Source organism: Aulonocara sp. 'chitande type north' Nkhata Bay, linkage group LG10, assembly GCF_057382095.1.
Source record: "Aulonocara sp. 'chitande type north' Nkhata Bay isolate Kocher_YH1m ecotype deep benthic linkage group LG10, A_spYH_male_GT1.1, whole genome shotgun sequence".
Classification (NCBI taxonomy): Eukaryota; Metazoa; Chordata; class Actinopteri; order Cichliformes; family Cichlidae; genus Aulonocara; species Aulonocara sp. 'chitande type north' Nkhata Bay.
The window spans coordinates 5,362,477-5,381,922 of record NC_141353.1 but is presented as its reverse complement, the minus strand read 5'-3'; the positions used below and the strand labels follow the sequence as shown (position 1 = coordinate 5,381,922).

Sequence of the window (19,446 nt, the reverse complement as noted above, 5' to 3'; positions counted from 1 at the left end):
CACATGTTCTTTGACTCAGACACTCCCTATTCTTATAATATGGCTGTAAAGCAACTCAATGTTATATAGTCTCGGTAGCCTGTAGGCCATATGCAGAGCTGTGCAGACTATCGTGTGCACCTTGTAGCTGTCTACTGTCACCAAAGGGCAATACATAAAATGAGTGAAGCGACTTGTATTGTGGCATTCTCTTTCTTTTTTATCTTTGTGATATTATTAGTCCCTTGGCCTAACCCCTGCTGCACAGAGAGCTAGTGATAATATACAAACTGACTGTTAAAAGAAACGAACACTATTCACTGAAGCAATAGCCAGTGTTTCTAATCTTTGATGTGCTTTCCTCTCCATGGTAAACTGTGCTGTCTACAAATAGCATCACTACTGTAAAGCATCTACTGTACATTTGTGTTGGAGTACTGGATACAAGTGCCTGTGCCTCAATAACCTCTGTATTGGTTAAATTCCCTGATTTCCTAAGCAAATGGAGAAATTAATTTTTTTTCCTAAAATTGTATTTACTACCGTGCTGAATAAACTTTATTTATCTGTACTGCTAGGTGGAAAAATTTCTAAAAATGACTGTATATCAGGTATCATTGAGAAAAAATATGAAAACGTGGAGCACGACTGTCTTCTGTAAAACCATCTAAAAGGAGTTTTTATGTAGTTGACAAATTATTATTATTATTATTGTTATTTTTATTAATTTGTGTATTTAAAAAAGCTTTTTATAATGCTATAATGCTAACCAGATGTTTAGCATAAATCTGGCATTTGAAACACCACATGCATTGCAATGTAAGATCATACATGTAATTACTGTTCAACACTGACAAAATGATAGATCCTGTTGTTTGTGCTTCATTCTTATTCGCATGTTCTCTCATTTTCCAGTGACTTGCTCCCAGTTAGTATCAGCTGTACAAATTCACAAAGTGTCTAAAGTCAGTCACATTTATATATGGTCTTGCATGGCAGTCACAGAAAGTGGGAGACTGTGAGTCTCTTAAAGTGGACGCAACGTCTGTGATCAGCTACTGGATAATCCATCAGCACTCTACAATCACAAACGGGTGTCAAAGCTCATGTGAGTGTGCACTTTTTCCTGTGTGTCAGTTCTAAACCTGATTTATTACTTCAATAAACATGGAGATGTAAGAGCTGAAGTCATCATATTGCAAGTCACCACTCTCAAGTCCTGTGATCACAGTCAAAACAGCCAAGTAGACAACATGTCAGCCTTAACGCAGTCACAGTTTAAGACATCCAGTCATTTTACACAGTTTCTTAAAAAAAATCTGGACAGTGTTGCACATCCCGAGCTTAAATGACATCTTAAATGATGAGCAAAACTGCCTAGCTTGCAGAAACAGATGCATAAGCCTGTGGACACCGGTTGGCATTGCTATTATTATGCAAATAGACTATTTTTCAAGTCCACTTGGAGTCAACCTGAAGGATGTACATGCAGTTAATGACTGTAATGTAGTGCACTGCAAATGATTCTGCACAGTCACAAAAAAATGCAGCCATCTGTTTAGACCCTTGTGTTCACCCTCTGACAACAAAATTGACATCACTTGGACCCAACTGGACCCATCCAAAATTGTGGTATTTTATATTGACTTAAGTCCAGTCACAAGTGTAGAACCAGTTAATTTAGAATGGGAGACACTTGCTCTGGTTGACATCCTGGTTAATGGTTGAAGTGCATGTGTGAGAAAGTGGTTGCAGAACTGAATTTACTTCTAGAATAAGAGGAGTAATAATAATTGACATACAATTATTTTCTGTGTTTAATTAAAGGCATCAGAGAAAAGAAATACTTAACTAAAGAAGAATATCTGACCCCAGCTACTGATAGGGTGACTGTCACTTTCTCAATGATAAGCTTTTATCATCTGCAACTCATACCATTTACAAGCTGATAACTTTGTAAAAGGCCAACATGCTAATAGACTCACATTAATGAGAGCACATTTAATGTGCAAATCACATTTGGTTGCACTGCTGTTTAAACTGCTGTGAGACGCAGCTCATTCAACTGTTAGCTTCTTATCTAATCTCCCCATATCTACAGAGCCCGATGACAGCTCCACTCCATGCACAAATGCTGTCTGGTTCATGTTTTTTTTTTATTTCCCATCATATTACCTAGATTTGTTTAGCATTGCCATAAATCAATGAGACCACTTAGAACTTGGACCACAAAATAAATTACCCCAAATCCCCATCCTCAGTGACACTGCCAAAACCACTAGAGAGCTGTTTACCCCCCGTTTCAGTCAAATTGTAATGAGATAATTTCATTTGTGCCCAAGACATGTTCAACAAACCAATACTTGATTTGTTAAATTAATATGTCGAACTGGTTTGCATAAGAAAAACTTATACAGACAAAGTCATAGGCATATATATATATATTATATAGTGAGATGGGGCCTATGGTTTATAAACATTTTGAGAAAGTCAGAGTGTCGTGCTGTATGGCTGTGGATCATGGCCAGATGGACCAACACATGGTGCAGGCATTGTCATTCAGATGTGGCGTGGGCTGCTTCATTTTTAATAAAGGACAAATAAATTAATTCAAACGCTTTAAAGGCCACTAAGGAAATGAGTATCATCTGTTACTGTGTGATCTGGGAGCTGAACATGTGTTTGCTCAAGTTTATATCAGGTCCAGTATTTTTATCATAGAGAAAATCCCTTATTTTCTCTACATTTACAAGCCTGCCTCAAGGAAATTGTATTTGTATCTTAGTTTGTATTACAAAGTACAAATGGGAAATGTAATCCTTGGATATTTTGAGAACTGGGGGGCTTGTATTTTTGTGTTTGGGTCAAGTGTAGCTGTAGAAAGCAGAGAACTATGATACAGGGTTTGTTTTAAGTCCCATGTGTGATCTGGTTTACACCAGGATCCATATGGCACTGTGTTTTTCCTCTCCTTTGGTCAGATTGTCAGATTAGCCGATTAGAGTTATAGTTTCTTGTCTTTAGAGTAAGAGAAGAGAGAGGAGGGATGTTGGGGACACAGGGGATATCATTTTTTTTCATCTTAACAAACTCAGAAGGCAAATATCTCATTCTTTGGCTGCTTTCTGCTTCATATAGTTAGTCTAACTGGTTTCTAAGTGTGTAGGTGTGTTCTTTGCTGCTGAGCAGATGGTGTACAAGGAGGTTTTTGAGCTTTCCCTTAGAAAACAGCTGCTGCCAAAAACAATGTTGTGAGTGCAATGACACTGAAGAGCAAAATGTGAGCTGAACAGCTAAGTAATGTTAAATGGACTGTAGAGCTTAAAAACTAATTCTAGTGGTTTCAAAGTGCATTACAATGACAACATAGATGTCATTCAACAGGCTGATCTGCAGTTGGGAAAAACTCAAATTTGGCACATGGAAAAGCTGTGATGGAACTGCAAACCCTCCAATTAGAGGACAACTTGCTATGCCACTGCAGCTCAGTCAGCCAACAGGACGAGTAAGCCAAGGTGAGCTTCAGATTTATAGTTAAATCTTTTTAGATTCATTTAAATCTTACATCACATTGTTTTCCCTTTTAATTTGATTCATTAGCTTAAAAATGCATTGTGGTTGGCTTGACCTTTACTGAAATGTGTCTGTATCTGCATAAAATCTTTTCCTTTACAATGTTTTCTTTAGACATGAACATATTTTGAAACACACATATTCCTGTGTACCTGTGTATATTTCTTTGTGGCTTTATTTTGAGCATGTAATCCTTCCTGTCCGCTGAAGCCCTGTTTCTGTTGCAAACACTGCACACACTGTAGGTGAATGAAGGAGAAGATGAAGGAGAAGGAGGAGAAGCCACGCTGCTGTTGGCAAACATTCTTCTATGCCATTCCTAGTTGAGAATGGAACCACGGCTCTGTGAAAGCATGACGAAAAACAGCAATATGCCTGACTATCATTTCCACTGAATCTGAATTAAATTGCCCACTAGCTCTATGCGCATGCATGCATACAGCTGCACACACACACACACACACACACACACACACACACACACACACACACACACACACACACACAATGTTTGCTATAAGCAGCTGGTGGAACCGTTATCATCGTGCTCTCCCACTGAACTTGGTTTACTGTAGACTGTAAAACAAAACTGGCATAGCACACAGCAGTTAGTCCAAACCAAGAATCCATGTCCACAATACTGGAGAAATCATCCAACGTAAAGCTGAAGCTTTAAATGGACCTTTTTTTTTCTAAAATTACTCTCATACGATCAGCTTTGGTACCTATATTAGCAAACTTTGCACATTTACAGCTAGTTTACATTTATATACAGTGGCTTGCAAAAGTATTCGGCCCCCTTGAACTTTTCCACATTTTGTCACATTACAGCCACAAACATGAATCAATTTTATTGGAATTCCACGTGAAAGACCAACACAAAGTGGTGCACACGTGAGAAGTGGAACGAAAATCATACATGATTCCAAACATTTTTTTACAAATAAATAACTGAAAAGTGGGGCGTGCGTAGTTATTCAGCCCCCTGAGTCAATACTTTGTAGAACCACCTTTTGCTGCAATTACAGCTGCCAGTCTTTTAGGGTATGTCTCTACCAGCTTTGCACATCTAGAGACTGAAATCCATGCAAATTCTTCTTTGCAAAACAGCTCCAGTTCAGTCAGATTAGCTGGACAGCGTTTGTGAACAGCAGTTTTCAGATCTTGTCACAGGTTCTCGATTGGATTTAGATCTGGACTTTGACTGGGCCATTCTAACACATGGATATGTTTTGTTTTAAACCATCCCATTGTTGCCCTGGCTTTATGTTTAGGGTCGTTGTCCTGCTGGAAGGTGAACCTCCGCCCCAGTCTCAAGTCTTTTGCAGACTCCAAGAGGCTCCATCCATCTTCCCATCAACTTTGACCAGCTTCCCTGTCCCTGCTGAAGAGAAGCACCCCCAGAGCATGATGCTGCCATCACCATATTTGACAGTGGGGATGGTGTGTTCAGAGTGATGTGCAGTGTTAGTTTTCCGCCACACATAGCGTTTTGCATTTTGGCCAAAAAGTTCCATTTTGTTCTCATCTGACCAGAGCACCTTCTTCCACATGTTTGCTGTGTCCCCCACATGGCTTGTGTCAAACTGCAAACGGGACTCCTTATGGTTTTCTATTAAGAATGGCTTTGTTCTTGCCACTCTTCCATAAAGGCCAATTTTGTGCAGTGCACGACTATTAGTCGTGCACTGCACAAACTGTGAGATTCCCCCACCTGAGCTGTAGATCTCTGCAGCTCGTCCAGAGTCACCATGGGCCTCTTGGCTGCATTTCTGATCAGCGCTCTCCTTGTTCGGCCTGTGAGTTTAGGTGGACGGCCTCGTCTTGGTAGGTTCACAGTTGTTCAAGGTTCAAGGTTCAAGGTTCTTTATTTGTCACATGCATAGTTATACAAGTATAACACACAGTGAAATGTAGCCTGACACGCTCCTCGACATGTGCAAAAATTGGGGGGGGGTTGTAGAGGAAGAACATTATTTATATATATATATATATATATATATATATATATATATAGTATATACACTGGGTGAATGTGCAGTAGTAGCAGCAAGCAGGTGAATTCTGTACATTAATATGAATAGACATCTGACTATTTTACAGGATAGACAATATAAACATATTTAAAATTAAAGGAATTGAAATGTACATTGTGCCTTGGTTTAGAGTGTCTGGAAGAGAGTCCTGTCTCAGTCAATTATAGATGATGTGAGAGGGCGGGTGTGTGTGTTTAGAGCATGGATGGCTTGGGGATAGAAGCTCCTCTTGAGTCTCTCTGTCCTTGCCCGGAAGATGCGGAACCTTCTACCAGATTGCAGAAGTTGGAACAGTTTGTTGCCAGGATGGGACGGGTCCTTCAGTATCTGCGCTGCTCTAGTCCGGCATCTCCTGGTGTAGGTGTCCTGAAGCGGGGGGAGAGCAATCCTGCAGCAGCGTTTTGCTGTACGGATCACTCTCTGGAGAGCTTTTTGGTCCTTCACACAGCTGTTCCCGAACCACGATGTCATGTTCTGTGTGAGGATGCTCTCCACAGCGCCTGTATAGAAAGTGCCATCCCATATGGAAAGTTTGTATCTGTCTTGTGTGAAACTTGTATGAAAAGCATACCCAAAGTACTGTCATGGAACCGTTGAATAACACAAAGTACTCACTTCAGCATTTGCCCTTGTTACTTCTGGGGACAAGCTCTTGGCCTTCTGTTCAGTTTTTTATATACTGTTTAACAATAACCACCGGATTCTGTTTTTTTCATTTTCACTGACTGAGCGCCTCTACCCACAGTATACTCTGTTACTTTACTTTTTAACTCTAGGTCCCATGGCAAATATTAAGTGAACAAATGTTTCAGGTTATTAATACTGTGTAGGAGGGACTGAGTGCTTTTGAACAGTGTCCCCTGACACCAAAGCGTTTGTAGTTTTAAAAACACTAATCAAAACCGAAATAGAAAACAATTATGTCACATCATTAGGCACAAACTGATTGACTTATAAAATGAGATGTGAAATGTACTGATGAGACATGACACCTGTAAGGTCTGACAAAACCGAACCTCCTGGATCTGCATGGAAACTGTTAATGAAGACTAAATGGGGCTTTAATTGTTCATTCATTATCTAACTGACATATGTTCTGTCTGCAGTTTGTACCTATATGCAAAGCAGCTTTAGATACTATACAAAAATCATTTTCTTAACAGGCCTCATCCGTTCAAACAAGGTCTACACAGACTGGTGGCATATAATATGTGTCTCAATATTGCAATTTTTCAAGACAAGAGACTTTTATGAAGAGTGATGATGCTTTTGTCAAGACCAGTAGAGGTTGAAACATCATCAAAGAATTCAGGATCAACTGAAATTTGCATGTGCTCACATGGACAAACCTTGTGGTGAAAGGTTTTATGGTCAGATGAGGCAATTAGGCCACAATGACCAGATGCATGTTTGGAGTGAGGTTTTCTAACCTAAGAGCACTGCCAGCTGCCAAGAATGTTTGTGGTATCATTATGCTCCGGGGCTGGAATAATAATGAAGAAGGAGGACTGCCTCCATACTCTTCAATTTCACCTCAGGCTGGATGATTGAAACTTACACACAGTTGGGTTTTATTAAACGGCAATGATGCCAAATATGCATTAGGACTGGTTTTGGAATGGTCTGTGGCTATTTAATATCCATCCAGAATTATGCCACAATCTTGTTGACAGCTGCCAAAAACATGTCGTCAAGGTGCAACTTGCAATGGGACATTTAACCAAATATCAGGGGAGGTGAACGTATGTATCTGAGCCTGTATGATTTTGACCATGTGTGGATTGGGGAAAAATCACTAACCCTTTTTTGTAACAATAATGCTGTCTGTGGATGAAAAACTAACAAATGCATAATCGCATTGGTACATACTACAAGGAAAAACTGTAACAACATAGGGCTATATTAATAGTAATATGTTAAACCAAGGTCCATGCCCATGAGTAGACTCCGAAGGAGAAATTGGATTTCTGCAGTCACAAATCCTGCTGTATATTGTAGTTTGGGTGTAAATCCAGGGGATGAGTGTTCTCCCTGACCTCAGCAACAATGCTACCCTACAATCACTCTCCTTTTTCATTTCACTCTCCTTCACGACCTTACAAGGCCAAGTCTTGCATTTGAGTGCTCACAGAAAAGCTCTGTCAACACTACCTGTGGACGAGGATTTCCAGAGGTACTACTATCAAGGTGGGGGGAAGGGGGACGAAATAATGGAGACAAGAGAGGCAAAGATAATACATCTGGGAATAGAGGATGGATACAAGGTGGAAAGGTCCAGTATGAGCCTGTTCTAATTTCCTGGGCATCAATTACTGATGTTTTGTCAAAGCTGCTGGCATCTCAGTGATACACACAAGGTGTCCTTTGGCATCAGTGCCTTGATGAACTGGCCACAGTGAAAGCATTGTCGACTTGTCATGTATGGATGTTTGTTCAGGTGCTCACCTTGGAACATCGATGTTTTCCTTACACATTTGATTTAATGTTGGGAATGGGTGTAATTGGTCCTATCAGATCACATCAGATCCTGTTCTTCCTCCTGTTTTAGAAATGGGTCGTTCACTAAACTTCAATGTTTTCTGGATGTTCTTCTCTTTCTTTACACTAATAATGAAGTTGTTTGTTAATTAGTTAATTAGTCTACAAAGTGGTTTTACTGAGTGTGAGACCTGCCCCCCCCTCAACCTGACCTCTGACACAGTTTTGTAAATTACTTATGTTCATAAATCCTCCAATACAATACACCGTAAAAATAATACACCATGAAACTGTATGCAGTGAGACAGGAACAGAAAAAAAAGTAGACGGAAAAAAGTAAACAGCAACAGATGCAAGAGAATAGAGAAATATGAGGAGAATATGAGGAAATGTGTTTTCTATCCAATCTCTGAGGGGAACAGAAAAACAAAACTTTGGTGAATATTGTCGGTTTTCAAAGCCCGCTTTCTCCTCTCTCCACTGTTGCTGATCGATATCAATGGCTTCTCAATTTTGCCATGCAATGAGTTCTCAATAAAACCAGTGAACGGGCATCGCACCCCCTCCCTCCTGTTACTGAATCCAATTCCTCAGACAGCTTCAGCCTTGTCCATAATGGATTCTCTGTTTCATAGGCTTTGGCTTGTGTTCCTGTGGTGCTCGGTTAATATTTCAGCCCACTGTCTGTCTTTCCAGCACAGCCCACTTTGTTATATTGATTTATTTGTACTTCCCTCTACATACCACCTCTGTGGTGGGAAGACGATCTATTATGGAATTTAATACCTTTCATAGAGCTCATTTTCTTCTTTTTCTCTTTTCCTAGAAAATTATGTGTGTAGGGAGTAGTGGGTGTATGCACTCCAACTAAACAAGAGTAGTGAGGAAGTTGAAGTCGCTTATTCATCCTTTTAAATCTAATTTTAACTAACAAACAGGATGGGCCTTATAGGCTGAGGTTACTTGGGCAAACTGTCCTTTTTCTTATCATGTGTAGTTTAGGGCTGCACTAGTAGGACTTTGGACAAGGATGCACGGTGCACAGATGTGAAGAAGGAGGCCTGAACTCGGGACAAACAGCTGCTATCCTTCCTGCATCCTGCATGTCAGATGTGGCACCGCTGTGTTTCTACATGCATCAGTAGATTTTAGGACACTTTTTTTAGGATGGAAATTTAAAGGAAACCAATAGTGTGAAATAAACACTCTCATATCTCCCTCTGCAGCATGACATAGACAAGCCTAAATAAAAGCAAGACATAAATCTCTGGAGAAAAAGTGATGGTGGTAAAATAACATTTAAATGACTGAGCATGTTATGGGAAAGCACTTGTTATGGAGTTGCATCTTCAATTCAGCAATATATGAGCAGATGTATAGCTGACTTTACAAGGCTTTGACTGCATAAAGTTAGAATAAATGGTAGAATCTGGTGAGTGAATCTAATCAACAACATCACCTCAAATATAATTAGAGCTGGGTGATAGAACGATAACGATATGTATCGCAATATAACTTTTACTCGATAGAGAAATTAAGCTATCGCGATAGACCTCGCCGCTCTTGTCCTCTTAAAAAAGAAAAAAAAAAGGTCAGCCGATCCAAATTCAGTAGCGCAGAGCCGAACCAATCACAGCCGCAGCGTCACGTCGCGTGACTTGTTACGTACAGCACAAGTGCCAAGCCGCACGTGTGTTTGTTTGGGAAGCAGCCAGCGGGTAATGGAGGAAATGAATGTGCCGACTAGAAAAATCAACCAAGCGTGACCGAAGAGAAAACAGAAAACAGAAAACAACGCCGGAGAGATAGTCGAACGGAAGAGCCATGGAAGTTCCGTAGTGTGAAGGTATTTCGGCTATTTCAAGTCTGACAAAAAACAGAGTAGCGTGCACTGTAAATTGTGCCGAAAGCAAGTCTGGAAATACAATAAACTGGTGCATGCGTCACACTGTGCGCCACGTTATTGTTTCGGTGAAATGAATTTCTACAATACTGTTTCTGTTAATTCTACTCTCTGCAGTGTTTAAATGCTTACATATACACACAGTTACTGTCCCTCCACACATACGACTCGGTTCTGCTTCTATGCCCCAGCTTTGTTTACTTTTTCCCACCGAGGCTTCTAGACTTCTGATTGGCCAACATTTCTGCACGGTTAGGAATCTAGCTCCACCTGCTGCTTTGGCATGTTCATAGCAGCGTTTTCCTTCATTTCTCCCTTTATGTGTGGACGGGATTATTTTTTAAAACGAAAACGGAAAATCTCCGTTTTCAAAAATACCCGTGTACGTGTGGACGTAGCCTCAGTCTCTGACTGGAAGCGCTAATTCGTCATTCGGCTTTTGTCAGACTAAAGTAACTGTTACAACTGTTTGAAAAGCTAAGCTATACAAGAAAGAAAGTGTACTTTATTGGTCCCCGTGGGGAAAATCCCTCTCTGCATTTAACCCATTCACTCAGTGAGCAGCCATTGGGCGCCCGGGGAGCAGTGTGTAGGGACGGTATCTTGCTCAGGGGTACCTCAGGGTAGCTGTTCAGGGGAATCGAAACCCCAACCTTCCAATCATGGGGCCACCACTCTACCTACTGAGCTATCCCTGCCCTAGGAGAGGTTGAGAATTTCCTTTTAGTTCTCAGTTTATTTGATATTGACAAAAGTTAGTCAGTTTTGTCTGTTCTTCTGTAAAACAAACTAAGATTTATTTTTAGAATTAATACTTTGTTTCTAAGTGGAATTGACAATTTAGTAGTCTGTTTCATTTGTTCTATTTTGAAACTTTAGCGGCTGCCTTTTGTGTAGTTTGCAATATTTGCCTTTATTTATCTGAAAAAGTCTCATGTTCCTTAAGTACATCTACCCTGTTGAACTTATTATGGGAAATAAATATTTAAATAAAAACAAGCTGCTGATTATTTCACATTTTACTTGTGAGCAACGGCACATTTAAATCTTACAAATATAGTTATTTGGCTTATATCGTGATAGATATCGTTATCGCCTGAAATGAAAAAAACATATCGTGATATGAAAAAATCTCATATCGCCCAGCTCTAAATATAATACAAAAAAAAGATGCAATGACTGGATGGGGCCCATGGGATGCCATTATTTTCTTCTCAGTTATTTTCTAGTTTCATATCTCCATGCTGTCGTTGGAAGTAATGCCAAGCTACACCAAGCTGATTTGAAAGTCATCTGTTTATCAGATTTAATTGCTAACTAATCTAAAAGGTGTTTGAAAGCCATTATGAAAGACCTCTGTGTCAAAGTAATCTTTTATAATAAAGAATTGCCTACTGAGAAAAGTACCTTTCATAGTACTTTGTATCAAATAGATAGTCCCCTCTTTGCACTTAGCTTGTGCATGTTAGGTGTTTTAATCAGAGGGTGTAATAGACTATAGATGTTCTTTGAGTGTATAGATTTAACTCATTGTGTGGTGAGTTCATATTAGTAGAATTTACTCCACTGCACAACCAGCAACAAACTCTCTCAGAGAGACAGTTTGAGCTAAAAGCTAGCTGGTGCATAGGTGTGTTACAGGTGAAATGTGAAGTAGAGCTTCTTAGCAGACGATGATCACTTAATATAAAACATATAAAATCTTACATCCTGACAGAATCACGATTTACGTTTGCCTATGCATGCCACTGCAAATGTGCTAAAATTGTACCGCTGACAGTCTGTTAGAAAAAGTAAGTAACTGATTACTTGAATTGCAAAGCTAACACTTTATGTACCAAGTCACCAACAACATTCTTCATGTAACTAATTCAGAAAGAGAGAGAGGAAAAAAAGAAGAACAATTCATACAGAAACACATTTCCACAATCGCACTTTTAGTAACAAAGCCGAAGCAAAAAAGATACAGCATAAACTCTGAGAACACTCAGACATTACAACGGGGAAACACTAAAAGGTGACCTAAAACCACAGTCTGATCCTGTCAGTCTGGATGGAAGCCATTACTGTCAGTCAGCTGTCTTTCCTGCTGCTTTCATGGTAAAATGAGGGCAGCACTAAGGCAGGCTATTAACACCCACATCATCACCTAAATGAATTATTGCATATTTTCACTGCTCATCTCAAAATGAGCTCAGATTGGGCCTTATTTTGGTAGATATATGAGCAAACTAGCCGCTGAGCACTAAAGCTGAGTGTGCAGATAGCTGCTGCAGTGTAAAGAAGGCATGAGTGACAGAGAATGGACGGCTTAATTCAAACACATTGGGAGTTTGTAGACAAAAAAGGATGGTGTCTGTGAAGTGTTTCTGTTGAGTGCACCTTTCCTGTCTCTTCATCTTGTCACACGCAATAACATCCTTAGTCATCGTAACTAAGATGGAGACAGCCATGGGGATGCAATATTTAGAAGACATTCAAAATATTGTGTGCCTACAGTAAAGAAAACCATCAATATGGTCATAAGAATAATCCAGTATGTTCCCATAACTGGGCTTTTCTCTGTGTGAAATATAGAGATGGATTTTTTTTTTTTTTTATATAGCACTTTTAGAACAACTCCCAGCTGAACACAAAGTGCTGTACACCTGACATTCCAGAAATGATACATTGAATAAGTAAAAAAAAAAAATTACAGATAAAAATTAAGAAAAATAGATGATAATTTAAATGACATTTAAAATAATAAAATTTGCACAAATAGCAAAAAAAAAATTCTCAAAACAACTTAGGTTACTGGTAGTAACAGTATCTATGGCATGACACCAAAAGTCTTTTTTTTTTCCAACTGTTGTTCTTCTGCAGGCTGCAAATACAGCCTAAGTCATCAGGAGTCACTGAAATGTCTTGGTAATGTGTGAGAAGCTGAAGGCGTGCAGCCTGTCACCTTTATCTGCAGGATATAAAATTGATGTGCAGTGCAGAAAATGACTGTTGTTTTGAGGTAAGTGACATGCACATTGCAGAATTTTGGAATTTTGCAACACAGTTCATAATTCAGTAAATATGAGGTATACTACTATACCCGTTGTATAGTGTATCAGTAGTATACTACTGTACCAGTAGTACAGTAGTACGGTTTGATTGGGTCTGAGTGCCATATTTCAGATGTTCACTTGCTCTTCTCAATCAGTCCTTTCAGAAACTACACCAAACTGCACACACTAAATATTCTTTTGGTGGATCCCAGTAACATTTGAAATTACTTTGATTAAAACAGCTACACATCTATGCTGTCTGCAAGTGTCCACAAGCTAGCATTAAAGAGCCTTTGCTCACAGCGACCAATAACAAATCAAAAGACTTTGATTTAAATTAACAGGTTCAATGTTGCCAGTTTAAAGGTTTTTTTGATAAAGGTAATTTTTACTCAATACTATTGTCACTCAATAGTAAAACATCTCTAATAATGACAATGGGCAAAAAGAATCACAAAGGAGCAAAAGAATCACAAAGAATTACTGGTTAGGGGAGTATTAAAAACATTATGAATGTTTTAATTATCACAAATTGGAGCAACAGGTTAATCACCTCGTTCCAAAGCAGCTAATCAGGGGACCTTTCCAGTGTGCAGCTCCGAAGATACTGACACTCTGACGCTGGAGATCCACTGTGGCCCATCACCTTACATTCACCTTTCATATGGACACTCTATTGAGTTCTGTACTATTAATTCTGAAAAGGCATCTACTGATGACAAAAGAAATTAGTGAAACTATAAGTCGCTGAGTAAAAACTTCTATGATCACTTCTAAGGAATAACAGCAGTCTCAGTTCATCAAGTAACAAGCCTGATGAAGTACCTGACCGGCTGGAATAATCCAATCACCCAAAAGGAAATTCCAGTTCCAGCAAATACATCAGTGTAGGAAGAGAGATGACTGGCTAGATGATAAAGGGATTCACAGTTTGTATGTTGAATCCCTTCAAATAATGGTTGATGCTTGGACATGATAACTGCAGTCTGTAAATTAGCTCACATTAGATTATTTCTCTGCTCGTTGTATCACTTACTTTGACTGGAAGTTATCAGATTGTGAGTATACTAATTCAGATAACAGGATTTCAGATTACAAATTAGCAAATAAATATTTGTTATCAAAAGGACAGTTATTACACAGAATAGGGGTCTTTCCATTTTGCACTATTTTAAGGTTAAAAATAGAAAAAGGAGGAAGAAAACCCAACATATATCTATATAAATTTCTCTGTCACACTTACACAGACACACATCAGAAAGGTTTGTGTTGCTCACTCAGACCTTGTTCTTGCTGCACAGCAACCCTCAGAAGAGAATGCTTGTTTCTTTTATGCTTAATTTAATGTTTTCAGTTCAGTTTCCTGCAGACGTTCTGATGCATGCTGTGCTGTGCTGTGATTTATGCACGCTTTATTGATTATGTGACATTTTAAATACATCCCTTGAAGTTTCAAAGCCAGCCTGAAATTAACAGCTGTCAGAGTTAACAAAGACACCATTATGTCCTGACACTGTTACCTCCTGCTCAGACACCAGGAGCTAATGATGGAACCATAACCACAGCGTCGTATTTCTATGGAAGCTTTGTTGTTCATTGAGAAAACAGAACGCTAGCAAGAGTTTTCTTCCCCAGACACAATAAATGAGAGCTGATATGCACACTGTGCTGAGCCGCCAGGTGAACTGAAGATGAAGGACGTATGAAATGTTAAACACCACCATGAGTGTGTCACAGAGATGTTTGAAGATGTTTTTAAAATGGGCTGGCACAGAAAGAGGGGGACTAGTGTCTGCATCAAATCATCAAGTTACTAAAGCACAATAAGAACTACTGAGTACAAAGTACAATATTTGCATTAGAAAATATAAGTATAAAGTATAACATATACACAGAAACCCAGAAATACTTTAATAAAGTACAGATGTACTCTAAAATTGAAAACATTTTAATTTGATTCCTCTAATGGCTTTACTCACTCGGGAGTAGCAGAAGTTGCACACAGCCCGTCCACGGGACAGCAAGCATACATCATGCCCCACTGGCAGCAGCATATATCAGAACTATAGTGCCTGGGCATCGATTGCCTCTCTGACAAAACTGTGATGGGAACTGTGTGAGGGGGAAAAATGAATTTCAGCTTGTGGCTGTGCGATACCCCCAAGTAGCCAAGCAGTGAGCAGGCAAATCCTTCCCCTTCTCCACCCATGTCTTTTTTAATCCATCAGTGGCGGCCTCCTTGCAAACGCACAGGGACAGGCTCTCTTTTTCTTTTCTTTTCTTTTCTTTTCTTTTCTTTTTTGCACCACGCCACAATAAAACTGAAGTCTGGCTGGAGTGGGATTCACAGGTACTGTGAGCGCTTTGTGACTGTTTCATTACTTCAGCCTGACCTGGAGAAAGGGTTGCTGCAAAGGATGATGTAGCCACCTTCACACTGTCATTATTTAGCTCTGTAAGAACACTAGAGTGGAACAGTTTCATATCCTGGTGAACTGACTTGGATATAAATTCGGTCTGTGCTTCAAATGACAAATATTTTAATTAAAACAGGAGGAGAAACAGGATTTGACTGAGAGATAAAAGGCATTTTGGTTTCAGTTGCTCTTTTCATATGCTAAGCAAAGGAGCTATTGTGATTTGGGAGGTTCATGTGTAGAATGCACGCCCTGATTCAAAGCAGTGTCCTGCTCAAAGAAGAGCACAGCTGTCAAAGTCTAAAGACTCTGTCAGAGACATTTACATTTTAGAACTCGAGAGCAGAACTAAAGGGACACTAGGTCAAAAAAAAAGCCCAAAAAAAGGAAAAGGAAAAAAATCAATTCGCTAAATCTGGAGCACACATTCTCATAATGTTTGTGGATCTGCATACACACCTCCACGCAATTGGAGAGGCGCTCATGCTTAAACCCACACGGTCACACACAGATAGTGGATTTCAGATCAATGCTAGAAGAGAATCAATGCACAGTGGAGGTGGGAAGGCAAAATGCTCAGGGCAAAGATATATTTAGAAAGGTAAAAGACCTGCAAGTGGGACGGCTGCAGAGGAGAGCGAAAAGAGAGAAAATGAAAGCGGACGAGGAGAGGGGAGGGACACTCCTGGATCACATCCAATCTCCCCAAAGTGCTCACTGATACCAGATGCTGCTCACCTATAGCAAATTATGTTATGATGTGCATCTCGCACATTAGAAAAACAAGCCAAATGTGAAGAGCAATATTCTGCCATTCCTCTCATGTCTTCTATTTCCTGTTGCCCGAACTGTTAGTGAGAACGTGCTGAAGGGAGACGCACTATGAGCACATCTGCACAGAGACAGGACGTGTTTACAGGTGGAGAATCACAGCACTTGTTTTCTTCTCTGTTTCTCTACCTCTACTGGAAAAGATGCGTACTCACTGGAAGTCTAAATTAATTTGAGCTATAGAAGAGTCTGTACTGGCATGTGAACATATAGTATCTTTTTACCCTCCATCTTTGAGATTTAACTTTCAGGTGCAGCAGCGACTCTACATCCTATTGTTGAGAAGTTAGAACCTTCCAAAATGTAGACTGTATTTTCTTTGACTTTAACAAAGACCGGCAAGTAGACTGAACTCAAAACGTCATGGCATCCTTTTCAGGATACTGTGGCTAACTACATTTTAATTGCAGCCGCTCTCTCAGAATGAATAAAAAGCTTTAAAAGTCTGTTAGAGTGACTAAAGTGGAAGAGTCACTCAAGGCTAAAAGCGACTCGTTCCTCCATTCAAGCTGCAGCTATTATGTCTTGTCCTTCACTTAATTTAAACGTTGCATAAAACATTAATAGTGCTGGTGCAGAGAGTGCATACATATGAATGTATATTTTCCAATTTCCATAAGGAAAGAACAGTGGGCCCACCCACACAAATGCACATATCCACAATAGATGGAGAGGGGGCGTGTCAGCATGCCAGGGAGAGTGATGGATGTAGGTATGTCTGAGAGTGGAACGGGTTAAGAAGGGGGTATTTCAGATCAGACACGCCCCCTCCCCTCACCTGTCACAGCTATCCAACAAAACCCACCAAACATCAGACAAACTAAAGAAGAGATGATCCTTTAACATGCAGAAACAAATGCGAGGAAGGCAGAGGTTTATAGTCAAGCTACTATGACAGACAGTGCTCTTAAAATAGAAACCAAACCCCCCTCATTTTTCTATTAAACATACAGCGATAGGTTATAGTCTACAATTGAAGTTCTAGTTTCTAACACCACTAAAAGATCTCTGTCACCACCTAGTGGTCAAACGTGAGTTGGGCACACAGTGGGTTGTTTCCACTGTTTAGAAAGACAAATTCGGCCACATTAAAACATGCTGTCGTGCTGACTTTTACTCTTTTAAATATGCTCAGAGTCTACTGTAGCTCATTCCTGGCTGAAGAACTATGAGCAGACGATGAGGTTAACTGTTTTAGAAGCATTTATTCAACAAAGGAAGCCATTAACTACACATACAACTGTATTACTGGTAACCCTGGACTGGATCTTACTCAAAGCATTTTTTACAACCTGCTCCATTCACGCTTTCACACAAGCTCTTCTTTCTATGTCTAACTGAGTTCCATCTTCTTGTTTGGCTCTCAGCGAAGGGGGTCGCACTTTTCTCCTCTCCTCTCCCTTATCTTCCCTGCTTAGCTTCTTATGTCCTTGTCTTGTCTCGTGCTTTTTTTTCACTTCCCTGGCACACTGTCTCACAGTCTGTGTCTAAAAATCCTAAAAGAGAATTATGGATTTGATCAACTGGTCTCTGAATGCTACTGACACCCTTTTCTCAACGAGAAGTCTGAGAAAGGGGAGAGCCCGAGTGCCCTGGAGGGACTTTCCCTGCCGGATACACGATGGACGGGTGGCAGAAATGGAGGATCGTGTGCCTGGCGGTACTGTCGATCGAGGACACTGAAGATATCTACCTATTCGGAACCATGATAACAGGGTTCTTGTTGATCGGAGCTGGCTTGGCCCTGGCTTATCGGAGAATTAAGAACGCAGAACCGGCTGTTCAAATCCCCACAAGGCTGCCTGCTGGGATTGAAACGATGGGACGAGGTGCGGCTTCTCAGAAAGGGCTAACTAAATGCAGCATGGTTAAGAGCTTGGAGGTGCTTATGGCTGCAGTAAATACTCAGAATAATACCTTTGAGCGTATATTGGAGTACATTGGGGAAGAATCCACCCGGAACAACACTTCGGGGCGGAAGTTGGATTACATCGTGGATCAGTTGGCTGCGGTCGTGAGGTCTCAGAATGTGCTCTGTGAGCAAAAGACTGACAAGACCACGGAATTGAAAGTTAATAACATCATGGAGAAACTGGCAGCTATCCAACGGGAGATGGAGAGACCAGTGTCGGAGTGTTAAAAACAGCTTGAAATTCTCATGAGTTGTTTGTCAAAGAAAAACCACCATCATAATGCGGCTACCCCTTCGGCGCCAGCTGTGGGCTCAAGGCTGGAGCTGAAAATAAACTCCCTGATAACGACTGTGTTGAGTCTGTTCCTTCCCATTCCATGCAAGGCCACCTGGGTTGGCTGGAAGACTGTTTACTTAGCCTGGCAGGGCGAAGGACACTGTCTCAGCTGAACTATGGACACGCAGACACACACATACACTGATATGCAGACACTCCCTTTCCAAACGCCTTCAATGCTTGCTCCCTCTTGGGATCTCCGACCTGTAACCCCATGTGATGTCTGTGTTGTGTATGTATGGTCGGGGGGGCGGTGTCCCATTTCACTACAGGGCAACCTGCATGTGGCGAATAAAGCCTTAATTGATTGATTGATTGATCTAGTGTCAAACACACGGTTACATTCAAATGAAAACATCAGAGAGCAACTTGGGGTTCACTATCTTTCCCGAGGATACTTAGGCATGCAGGAATCAAACCAACAACCTTCCTTCCAATTAGTAAATGACCTCCTCTACCTCCTGAGTTATATTCATCCCATTTTGCCGGCAAATTGTACATAAATTATCAAAATAAAAATACTTATTTTCTTCAGAAAAATGCTCCCCTTCGGTATGTGGACTATTATTTTTCATCAGCTTAAATACTAAATAATCCCTGCCATCTAACCTAACAGTGACCATCAAATAACAGGCCCTGAACCATTCCAACATAGTCCACTGATGTAAACTTCCATAATGCTAAACATCCCAGGTTAGTCTGTTCAGTTTCAACATGAAATAACCAGATCATTTTACATAAGTGAAGGACAGATCTAATGTCTGATCACAGAAAAGAAACAGAAAGAAACTAAAATGAGATCTGATGCAAACATCATTTGCTGATCCACTCACTTTCAAAATAACCTTACATCTTTCTCTCCTGGCGTTTGTCCATCTCTGCGTTAGCTTATTTCTTACTTATTACTTTCTGATGTACTGAGTTACTGAAATCTGCTGAGAA

At 40.2% G+C, this 19,446-nt stretch overlaps 1 protein-coding gene and 1 pseudogene across 3 annotated transcripts in view; one reads left to right on the top strand and one right to left on the bottom strand.

The window, feature by feature from the left end:
* Nucleotides 1-19,446, bottom strand: part of robo3 (roundabout, axon guidance receptor, homolog 3 (Drosophila)) — a 172,167-nt gene that overhangs the window by 133,895 nt on the left and 18,826 nt on the right. The gene's annotated exons all lie outside the window — the stretch shown is intronic.
* On the top strand, nt 17,765-18,395 carry LOC147320078 (uncharacterized; annotated as a pseudogene).